Below are 12331 nucleotides of genomic sequence, written 5' to 3'. Positions count from 1 at the left end.
AGGGGGCTGCCTGAAGCCCATAGCGCTTGGGCAGCTCGGCTCTTAAACAGAGCCGAAGAGTCAGGGGAGGAGCAGAGCAGCCGTGGGAGGGGAAGTGCCCGGCCGGCATTTTCCCGGACATGTTCGGCTTTTTGGCAGTTCCCCCCGGACGGGGGTTTGATTGCCGAAAAGCCGGACATGTCCGGGAAAAACCGGCCGTATGGTAACCCTAGCATTGCTGGTTTCATTGCTACCGTGAGAGAGACTGCAGAGTACAAAGCTGTACTGGAAATAAAGTGTCCACCCCTCCCCTTATCCATCAGAGCAATGACATCATTGCATCGTGGGTTTATAGCTCTCTTGCAGTAGTAACAGCTTTTCCACCTAGGGCTGTTTTTAAAACAAGGCCCAAGTTAGTGCCCTGCTGCTCTGGCATGGACAGACAGGCCCCTTTTTCTATGCATAGACATTTCCTGGCCCCTAGCAGCAGCTCCAAAATTCATTTCACCCTTTAATTTGATTTCATGGAGCGCTATGAGGAGGGAGGTGGGAAGTAGAAGAGGCTGGGGGATGGGATATGGGGGTATCAGACATCCTTCAGCAGAATGCAGTAATGCTCTTGATCAGGGAGGGGTGGGACAGTGGTTGCTATGGTAATGTATTCACACACACATACATGCTCTGTAATGCATCTTTTCTAGCAAGGAAAGAATCTAGTGCCCTATTTTTGGTATCAAATTTCAGCAAACACAAGTCACTTTCATTTCATCACACACAAACTGCTGGGTTTAACTAGGTCACATTTTCTAACCGTATCGGAGGCTAAGACTTGTCTTGCTTGAGTGGCTTAACCACCCTAGAAGAATTTCACTAAGCAATGCCATATACACCAGTGTTAACAATGAATTCCTTTCCCCCTGCTCTGGCAGAGTGAAGACGACCAGGGAAAGTACTCCAAAGCTGTTTCACAGCTAAATCAAAACTATTTAAAGATCTTAGAACAGTGACAGATTCCCTGTCAGTGCAGAGGTCAATGTAACAGAACAAAATATTTGGAAACACTTCCTCCTACACTAACCTGCATACGCCAGAGCCCATTTACCCTACAACCATTTATAGCAGCCCAGGAAAATTCTTTGCAATTGAAAGTTATCAACTGGTTGCCAAGAAACACAAAGCCCTGAGCTCAGTTCCTTACAGGTAAATAAAAATGTGAAAATATTTTGATTTCAAATCTAATTTGCTTTTAATTATTTTTGGAGGAAAAAAAAAAAAAAAAAAAAAAACCAAAGACACACATCACACACCACCTTATGCCTGAGTTATTCTTTGAAGAGAACAAGAAGCCAGAACCCAGAAGTCTGGCCTTGCAAGCAAAGCAAGTGATTACTCAAGGCCTCACTTGTTTGAAAGCCCCACTGTTGTGTGCACTTACGGGAATTGCCATACCAGATCAGACCAGTTGTCCAGTATCCTGTCTCTGACAGTGGCCAGCAACAGCTGCTTCAGAGGCAGGTGAACTAAACCCCAAAGTGAACAATTATGGAATAACCTGCTCTCACCTGTCAATTAGAGGTTGACTTAGGTCCTAAAACATGGCAATATATAACCCTTATTGTATCTAATTAATGATAGATGTTCCCATCATTCACGTAAATATTCAACTCTTTATTGAATCCTGCTAAATTCTTGGTAGCAATATTTTGTGGCAGTAAGTTCCATAGGTGGCTTATGCATTGTATAAGAGAGTTTTCCTTTTATTAGCGTTAAATGTGTTGCCATTCAATGAAATTGAAGCCTGGTCTACACTACACAGTTAGGTCAACACAATTTCGCTCCCACCAATGTAACTGTCTGGCTAAACGGACTTAACTCCTACTTCACGAGACACGTAGAGTCAATGTCGATGTAGTTGGGTTGACACAGTGTCAGTATAGACACTGTGTCATTTACATAGATTGTTACTGGGTTTCAGGAGCCATCCCACAATGCCCCACACTAACTGTACAATCAGTACAAGCACTTCTGGTGAGGATGTGCACCACCAACACAAGGAGTATAGTTGGACACGCAAAAGTGATTTAATTACTGTGGTGGCTGTATGCCGACGTAACTTAAGTCAACATAATTTTGTAGTGTAGACTTGCCCTGAATGTCTCCTAACTCTTGTATTATTAGAGGGTAAATAGGTTTTACCTTCAGTCATTATTTTGAATACTTCTGTCATGTCCGTTCTTATTCATCTGTAAATGAAACAAACCAAATCTTTTCAGTCTTTCCTCATTTTGAAGTCAATGTCTGTGATCATTTTCATGGCTTGTTTCCGGACCCCTTGTATTTCTGCTCTCTCTTTTTTGGAGGTAGGGCAGAGGCGTAGCGAGCGCCCTCCGTACCCTCCGACCGGAGGAGGCCCCGCAAGAAGGAACTTGAGAAAATTCCAAGGTTGTCAACGTATTTTGCGCTGCAATCCAACGTACAGGTACAGGCACATGAAACGGACAGCGCTAGCAGCGACAAATCGTATCCAGAAGTATCCAGAAGTGCTTCAAGTGAGGTCGAAGGTGAAGCCAGTTGTTCTACCAAACAAACTGTGACAGATATTCCAGCTGCTGCTGGGAAAGAAGTATCTGAATCTGAACCACTGACTGATGATCCAGGAGATTGGCCGTCTATAATATCGGACAGGCAAGTGTGTGACATTGTTGCACGTGGCCCACCGCAGCAGAATGAAAGTTACGAATTTCCATTTAACGAGGAAAGACGGAGGTTCACCAAGTACTCATTTCTATCAAACCATGGCAAATGGCGAGAAAATAAGACGTTCATGGTTAATGTACTCAGTTCAGAAAGATGCCATTTTTTGTTTTTGTTGTAAATTATTTGGCACTGGCGACATACCGCTACGTTGTGGAACATCTGCTTGGAAAGCACTGTCAAAAAGACTTCAGCTGCATTAAACAGGCAAAGGTCATCAAGACTGTATGGTGAAATGGTTTGACCTTCGGTCAGGCATAGTAAATCGTACATCTACTGACCAACTCGAATTGCAGGCTTTTCTGAAAGAAAGAGATTTCTGGAGAAATGTTGTCAAACACATGGTTGATGTCATTATTTTCTTGTCCAAAAGAAACTTGGCATTTCGAGGAAGTAATGAAAAGCTCGGCGATCCTTCGAATGGCAACTTTTTGGGACTGTTTGAATTGCTTGCAAAGTATGATACTATCCTCAGCGAACTTTTTCAGAGGATTAAGAAGGCAGAGACACATGTTCAGTACCTCAGTCCACAGATCCAAAACGAGCTGATTCAACTTGTTGCCAGTAACATTCAAGAGGCCAACATAGCGCAGCTTAAAAAGCAAAATATTATTCAGTTATTTTGGACTGTATTTCCGATGTGTCACATGAAGAACAGATGTCTGTGGTCTTACGCTTTGTTGAATGCAACGGTGAAGATGGTGTCAATATTCGTGAAGCGTTTGTTGGTTTTCTTAATGTTCATGATACAACTGGCGAGGGCTTATTGGAAGCGTTTCTTGAAAAGGCAAACGACTTAGGAATAGACATTGCTGACATGAGAGGCCAAGCTTATGATAACGGCGCAAATATGAGAGGAAAGAATAAAGGAGTTCAAGCCCGCATGCTAGAAATAAATGACCGTGCCTTGTATGTACCATGTGGAGCTCACACTTGGAATCTTGTGATCTCAGATGTGGCAAAGTCATCGAAATATGCCGTTGACTTTTTCGGTCTGATTAACAGAATATACGTTATCTTTTCTTCTTCACCTTCACGTTGGGATATACTTCAAGAACATATGCCAATATCTGTTAAAGGGTTATCGGACACTCATTGGGAGTCGAGAATTGATGCTGTGAAGCCATTGCGTTATCACCTTGAAGAATTGTGCAATGCTTTGTCATCTTTGCGAGAATATGCACTCAAAAAGAAAGGTGGCAATACAGCAACAGAAGCCGGTGCGCTTTTAGACCATGTTACTACGTGGCCTTTTGTTCTGACTGTGTACACGTGGTACGATATACTATTTCACGTCAATAAAATCAGCAAATTAATTCAGTCACCAGATGTGTCAATTGACATACTGCAGGCAGAAGTCGGTGCTACAAAGAAGTTTTTGGAAGACTATCGAAATACAGGATATATCTCTGTGGTCACAAATGCACGTGAAATAGCAGAGCATATGGGTATTGAGCAGGTGTTTCCAGAAACCAGGGTGCGACGTAAGAAGAGAATGTTTGATTACGAATGTGCTGATGATTCGAGTCGTCTTTAGAATCATAGAATCATAGAATCATAGAATATCAGGGTTGGAAGGGACCTCAGGAGGTCATCTAGTCCAACCCCCTGCTCAAAGCAGGACCAATTCCCAGCTAAATCATCCCAGCCAAGGCTTTGTCAAGCTGGGCCTTAAAAACCTCCAAGGAAGGAGACTCCACCACCTCCCTAGGTAACGCATTCCAGTGTTTCACCACCCTCCTAGTGAAATAGTTTTTCCTGATATCCAACCTGGACCTCCCCCACTGCAACTTGAGACCATTGCTCCTTGTTCTGTCTTTCTGCCAAAGAAAAATTCAAATCGCAGTTCTTTCTTGTTCTCACTGATCAGGCCATATCTTCTGTTTCGTCGCGATTTGACCAACTCGTGGAGTGGTATAAGTTGTCTGGATTTCTGTACAACGCTAACAGCGTGAAGCAGTGTCACAGAGAAAATGAACTGGAGAATCACAGCAAAAATTTTGAAAGAAAAATGGGAGACATTGATGCCAACGAACTCATAATGGAATTGAATCGTTTTATTTATGTCATCGAGAAAGAGAGAGGACTTGTCACGGCAAACAATTGATGACCACACCAGTTACTGTCACTGGTGCTGAAAGGAGCTTCAGCAGAATGAAACTGATCAAGAATATCCTGCGCTCAACCATGAAAGATGACAAGCTTTCTGTGCTTGCAGTTATCTCAATCAAAAACAAGATTGCCAGATCTCTGGACTATGACGCATTGATTAACCAATTTGAGGAGAACAAGGCTCGAAAGAAGCGCTTTGCGTAAATACGGAATACATGTACCCTGTAGGCCTATGTATACATAATATGAACCCTGTATATTGTATAAAATAAATACCGCATTCCATTTTCTGCATTGTAAGGGGCCCCGCCTGGACGTATGTTCGGAGGGGCCCACGTTCTTTGTTGCTACTGCCTGAGGTAGGGAGATCAGTGCTGCCCACAGCCCTCTAGGTGGGCATGCTGCATTGATTTATATGAGCAATCCTAGGTTTTCACTTATTTTCTATCCCATTCCTTATACATCCAGCTATTTTGTTCTCTTTTTTTAGATCACTGCTGCAGCGTGAGCAGATGTTTTCAATGAACTACCCACAATGACACCCAGCTCTCTTTCCCAAGTGGTTACAGTCAATTTAGAACCCAGCAACGTAAGAGTAGCTCAAACAATCATAACCCTGCATTGTCAACAATGGATTTCATCTGCCTTGGATCACCTAACTTGGATTGGCCCCTCTGAGAGTCCTCACAGTCCTCTCAAACCTAAAATGTTGCCCCATTTGCAAATGTTGTCACTTCACTGCTCCCCCTCTTTTCCAAGTCATTAATAAATATTTAACCACCACCAGCAGGCTCACAGCTCACATGCCAGCAGCAGTACCAGAGGAACAGCAAACCTACGCCTCAAAGTCAAAGTCCACCTCAAGCCACATTTGGCTCATTGGGTGGATGTGGTTAAGACACATCAGTTTCCATAGCCAACGCTACATGAAGAAGTGATGTGGCTAGTAAGGTGACCAGACGTCCCGATTTTATCAGGACTGTCCCGATATTTCCTAGTTTGTCCCGCGTCCCAACCGATGTGCGGTCGGGACACTGGACAAACAAGGAAATGCTCCGGAGCCCGGAAGTGCTCACGCACATCGGCAGCCCAGGCCCGTTCGTTCCCCTGCGGGACCCGAGCGGGACGGGGGGCTGGGGCCTGCTGCCCCCACTGCGGGGCTGCCGCGGGATAGCACCAGCTGGGCAGCAGCCCAGATGCGACTGGCCAGGGGTTGGGCACAGTGTGCACGCTGCTAGGTCCCCGCAGCAGGCCCAGGCTCAGAGGGTTCGGGCCCGGGTGCCAGAGCCACAGCCGCAGCCGCCGAGCTTGGCCATCAGCCGCTTCCTCCCCCCGCGGCAGTGGGAGCTGCAGCAGCGGCTGCTCCCTAGTCCCGCTGCCCAGGGCGGGGAGAACAGCCGCCGCTCCCTACCGCCCAACTGAGTCCTGCCTGCTCGGGGCCAGGCCGGACTCTCACTCACCCTGGCCCCACGCTTCCCCTGCGTCTCCCAGGCCTACCTCCAGCGCTTGTGGAGGAAGGGTGGGGTTTTTTTTTGCCCTGCCCCCTCCCGCCACGCCTCCCCGCCCCATCCCGATATTTGACTTGGGTGATCCGGTCACTCTAGTGGCTAGAATCATGTCCAACTCCCCTAACCGCATGGATCAGGTACCTATTCGCAGTTCAATGGACTGGAGGTGGACTTTCTAGATGAGGCAAGTCTCCCTCATGAGAAACCTATGATTCTATGATTCTATGATTCTATGATTCTAACCCATGGCTAGCTCATCAATATTTGTATTACTACTATTTAACACCCAGCCCACAGGGTGAGGTGATTCTCCACTGGAGGAGGAAGGAACTTCATCTCAATTTCATTGCCCACCGGCCACACCCTGACATTAGCTTCAAGCCTCATTTTTGCTTGAATCCCTGAGCACTCAGCACTGCTGCGGTCTCAATCTAGGCACAGCCAGTATGTGTGTTTTAAGGGTGAATACTGGTTGCCCAACCTTGGATGGCAGATTGTGCTTGACTCTTTCACATCAACAAGCCACTCAGTAATTCAGAACATTAAATGGACCTTTCAGTGCAAACTGAGCTTCCCAACCTATAGGAAAAAATGAAGCCTGGAAGAGCTCCATCCCCTACAGCACAGCCATCCCCGGCCCACTCACATTATTCAAACCATCCCATAATTGGGCCCAGCTGGCTGTATGAGAGACAGAAGCCCCTTGACTGAATTACCACAGGGATCAAGTTACTGCTCAGCCCAGGAGAAAAATTGGTCCGTTTGCATGAGAAGAGGACATGCACAAGGAGGAGGAGGTGGGAGGGCATGGGGGGAGCTGGAAACTAAATTGTTCACAGAATACCCACAAGAAAAGCATCTTGTAGGGAGTGCTGTGCCTGTAATGAAGTGAGGGAAGCACAGGGCAGACTGAACTAGGCAGATGCATTGAGGAAGACTTATCACACTTTCTGCATAAATAACTGGAGAGTCAACTTTCTCTGGGATCTTAGAGCAGATCCACGCGCACCTCTCTTCTCACCATTACTCCCCCAAAGCCATTCCATGCAAGACTGCCTTCTTCTGATTTACGCACATGATAACTCACTGCATTCTGGAAACCCAAGCCCTCGGATTTGAACTCTCAACACTGTTGTCCATACGGTGATGGCTCTCGTTAGCACCCCTGGCTCTAGCTGCTGTCAAAGAGAAGCTGCCTATCAGCCTGTGGGATTTATCTAGGCTGGTTTGTTTAATGAAGAGTGTGACCGATGTTGATGCATGAGGGCTTTTGTAAAGAGAAACCTCCTTTCGCAGCGTAAAAGCCAGTGGCACATCACTCGGTGGCCCAATGAGTGACGGCAGGAGAATATATCAATAAGAAAAGAAATAATGGGGTATTTATCCCATAACTTTACATTGGTCTGAGGCACAATATGCAATGACTAGGTCCAGCATCTCACAACCCATCTATGCTCAACATCACCATCTCACTACCCATCAGAGCTAGAAATCCAGCTGTATCCTATTAGAAAGGTGCTCAGTAATGTTGTCTTAGGGTAGTTTTCTATGGTGCTTATTGAAAAGTGAAAAAACAAAAACTCCCTAGGCATGGGATAGAAAAAAGGAGGAGGAGTTCTTTAGGAACCAGCTGACACTGATCCAACTGTAGGTATGCATGCAAGCCTGGAATCTTTTAGCCATCAGTGATTATTAGGGCTGTGTATGCACCCTGCGCACACTTGCACTCCTTACAGTGAAGGCATAAAGGACAGGGCAGCCCCAGATGTCATTCAGTTCGTTCTTACCGCACATGGGAGCTAGTTAGTGCCTACAGTGTCCTCCTGCTTTCCCATAGCCCCATGATAGGTTCAGAGTGTATCATTAGTCTTGGTGGGAACTTAAGACATTTTATTGAAACCTGTTTATTTAAAATAAAAACCAAAAACCATTGTTTTCTTCTGAATCTCACCTCAGTACTGAGAAGTAGGGTCTGATGGCTGAGAACAGGTCTCCTGGCTTTAAAATCTGCCCTGCCTGTCCGGCTGCTATGCCTGCCAACAATACACATAGGAAAAAGGTTTTGTTTGGCAGAAAGTCTCATATCCCAGACAAGCATCCTATTTGTAATTCTTCTGTCGGACTCTTTGCCAGAGGATGTTGTGAAGGCCAAGATTATAACAGGGTTAAAAAAATACTAGATAAATTCATGGAGGATGGGTCCATCAATGGCTATTAACCAGAATGGGCAGGAATGGTGTCCCTAGCTTCTCTTTGCCAGAAGCTGGGAATGGGTGACAGGGGATGGATCACTTGATGATTTCCTGTTCTGTTCATTCCCTCTGAAGCACCTGACATAGGCCACTGTCGGAAGACAGGATACTGGGCTAGATCAACCTTTGGTCTGAGTCAGTATGGCCGTTTTTATGTTCCAAGTGCCCACAGAGGGCTTGTGAGGCCCAGTTACAGTTATTTCTGATGGAGAAGACAATGCACAGTATCTCTGATGCCGGCATTACTCCTCAGAAGCAGTCTGCTCCAACTTCAAAACCGGTTTCAATAAACACTCTGGCTACAAGAGACACACCCTTTGGGGCTAAGGGGTCTTCTGGCTCAAAGAGACCTCATGTTTCCCTCAAACACTCAGAGCCTTCTCGTCAATCCTTCTTGGCTCAGCCAGCTGCTGAGTTCTGTGGATAGAATGGCTGTACAGGAAATTTCATCCCAGAGCAGAAAAGCGTCTACTAGAAAGACATACCACAACGAGTGGAAATGATTTTCACGGTGATCCACTCTTCTAGTCCTTCTATTTTGGATTATTTATTGTCTTTGAAACTCAGGACTCTTCATTAACCATGTTGGAGTTAATCTCGCCACTGTGTCTGCATATCCACCACCTGTTGTAGGTCATACAATTTCCCCCAACTTAACTGTCTAAGTTTTTACAGGGCCCACTTCATGCATTCTACCAGTTAAAAAGCCATTCCCTACTTGGGACTTGACTAAAGTTCTCCTACCTTTAATGGACAGTTCCTTTTTAACCCTTTACATCATGTTCACTATATCACCCCTCTGTGAAAATTGCTTTTTTTGGTAGCCATCTCCTCAGCTTACAGGGTAAGTGAAATGCAGGCTTTGATGCCAAGTGCTCTGGATACCATTTTTCGTAAGGACGGGGTTACTGTCAGGCCACATCCAAAGCTGTTGTTATTAAACCAGAAGCGGTCTGAGATTTTTCTATAGATCAATCTGTCATTTACCAGTCATTTTTTCCTAAAGCTCATGACTCTGCTGCAGAGACTAATCTCCACACACTAAACGTTCTCAGGGCTATCCATGGCTATCTTTCCAGAACAAAGCCATATCGTAAATCAGCCAGACTGCACCTTTTGGTGATAAGTCTACGGGAGAGGCTATTTCCCCTCAAAGTCTCTCAAAAAGGATTACAGACTGCATTAAATAAACTACCTCTTCCCTCTCAGGCTAGAGACTTTCTGCTAGCTTGTTTCTGAGATCTGTAGGGCAGCTACTTGTAGTTTGGTTCATACGTTTACCAATCGCTGTTCTATGATGTCAGCTTCTAGAGCAGATGCTCAGTTTGGGAGGGCTGTCCTACAGTTGTTATTTACATAGGCCTCCTATTGCCCACCTGCTAGCCCTTCACCTACAGTGGGATCCATGTGTACAAAACTTCAAGACCATCTACTGTAAGGCTAGTAACCTCTCATGTCATTCTCCAGGACTTTAATGCTCCTACACAAAGTTTGCCATAATGCATATAAATGTCAGACTTGGGAACTATGACCCAGAGCCTCAAAGGTATTTAGGCACCAATTCTCTGGGAGTTAGCTGACTAACTACTTTGAGGATCTGGGCCTATCTGGCTAGATTCCAGAGTTCTGCCCGATGCCCCTAATGCCTTGCCCCTTATAAGACCAAGAGAAGGGCTCCGTCCTGTGAACACCTGAGCACAGAGTGCCCCTCCTGTGAGCATTAACAGCTGCAGCTCTTTAAATGTATCAGAGCAGTGTTCTCTCCTGTCCACCTTGCAAAGTACAGTCTCTATCTCTTTGCTCCTTACAAGGGCTGCAGGAATAAGGCCAGGGCTCCACTTTGTGTCTTGCAAAGACCACAGTATACTTATCTAGACTTGTAATTATGCAGTGATACCAATGACTAACGCAGCAAAGCCTTCTTCAGCTTTGCACTTTGAGCTTAGGAAAAAATACTGTGCATTCTCAGTATGACTTTCGAGAGACCAAAATGTGGTCAAACCAAAACCAACTTTCCTGGGACAAGCCAAGACACTTCTCCTTGGTGAGCACTATTTCCCTGCCAAGTTTCAACTTTCTGTTCTCAGCTGCTTTTGGGCTGCAAGGCTGTTAAAAGAGTTGCAAGAATTTTGTTGATGAAGGAGAAAGTATTTATACCACTCTCCTCATTCTGAAGAGTGGCTGAACCACATTTCCTCAAACTTTCCAGAAAAATTCACATTTCAACAGAGACCAACCCTGGGAAATTACAGCCTGAAAAATTGAAGTTTCTGAGAACTGAAAACAGGGTGGGGACAGAGGGGGAGGAGAGAGAGAAGTGGACCTAGAATGAAAACTACTACACAATCTTAACATTACAGTAGTCATTGCTGCTCCCAGTAGAATACATAAAAACACACCTAGTTTCATTATCTTGTTGGTCTTCTTGCTATGTCCAATCCAGTTTTAAATGACTTTAGTAATGGAGTATCCACTATTTCACTGGAAAGGCTCTTAAAGTCCTCACCAGTAGGGGTGTTTTCCTCCCAATATTCTCACCCACATTCACTCACTTTCATCATATTTCTTTAAGTTCTACTGCATTCCTCACCCCTATCCCTTCTTGGTGTCACCCATACTTATGTAGCATAGCTCTCTTTCCCCTCTAGAGGGTGGCTGGCACTGGCAGGCATTTATGAGTCTGCTGGGTCTTTCAGTTCTGGAAGTGGAAGCTCACGATTTTAATATATTCAGGGGTCACTGGTTAGATCCTGCTGTTGACAACCCACCCATCCACAGGCTTTGCATTACATCAGTGTTTACGCTCTTCAGAGACTGTAATTAACATGCCACCCACTTTGTCATCACTTGGCCAAGCTGTAGCGCCAGATCAGGAAAGCCTTTAAGCATGTACTTGACTGCTAGGAAAAAATGGTTTCTTAAAGGGAGGGCCTAAACACTATGCACAGCCTTCAGTTATTTAACCTGCAGCAAGAGAGAGAGAAAATCATGCCAGACCCATTAGTCATTTTTGTTGTTCTTCACTCAGTTCCTCTCACTTTATGAATGGCTATTTGGCACTGGGGTACCCACCGCTGAAGCCAGTATGTGAGGTGCTGTGTCATCTCAGAGACAGACTCATCTTCACTAGGGTTACCATATTTTGTGCCTCCAAAAGGAGGACACTCCACGGGGCCCCGGCCCCTCTCCAGCCCCGCCCCAACTCCGCCCCTTCCTGAAAGTCTCCGCCCCCTCCCCTGCTTCCCGCAAACATTTGATTCGCGGGAAGCCTGAAGCAGGTAAGGGGGATGTGGGGGGAGGAGGCGCGGCCCAGTCTGGCCCCCCTGGCGTCTCCAGCCTAGGTTGGCTCGGGCCCTGGGGTGCCGGCCCCGGCCCCCGGCCGAGCACCCCCGGCCCGCCCAGCACTGCCGGTACCCGGCCCAGCCCCTGGGCCCCCGGCCAAGCACCCCCGGCACCGCACCGCAGGTCCCCGGCCCGGCCCCTGGCACCGCACCGCCGGCTCGGCACCACACCGCTGTCCCGTCCCCCGAGCCCCCGGCCCAGCCCGGCACCGCCGGCCCGTCCCCCGAGCTCCCGGCCCGGCACCGCCGGCCCGGCCCCGGAGCCCCCGAGCCCCCGGCCCGGCACCGCACCGCCAGCCCGGCCCCAGAGCCCCCGAGCCCGGCACCACACCGCCGGCCCGGCCCCGGAGCCCCTGGCCCGGCACCGCACCGCCGGCCCGGCCCC

The 12331-nt window shown here is 47.0% G+C and overlaps 1 protein-coding gene across 1 annotated transcript in view; it reads right to left on the bottom strand.

Annotated features, from left to right (window-relative positions):
• The window catches only part of PTGFRN (prostaglandin F2 receptor inhibitor), a 144520-nt gene that overhangs the window by 129485 nt on the left and 2704 nt on the right, over positions 1-12331 (bottom strand). The gene's annotated exons all lie outside the window — the stretch shown is intronic.

The sequence above is a fragment of the Trachemys scripta genome, chromosome 1, assembly GCF_013100865.1.
Source record: "Trachemys scripta elegans isolate TJP31775 chromosome 1, CAS_Tse_1.0, whole genome shotgun sequence".
Classification (NCBI taxonomy): domain Eukaryota; kingdom Metazoa; phylum Chordata; order Testudines; family Emydidae; genus Trachemys; species Trachemys scripta.
The sequence above is the reverse complement of the archived record's forward strand: the minus strand, read 5'-3'. Positions and strand labels throughout refer to the sequence as shown.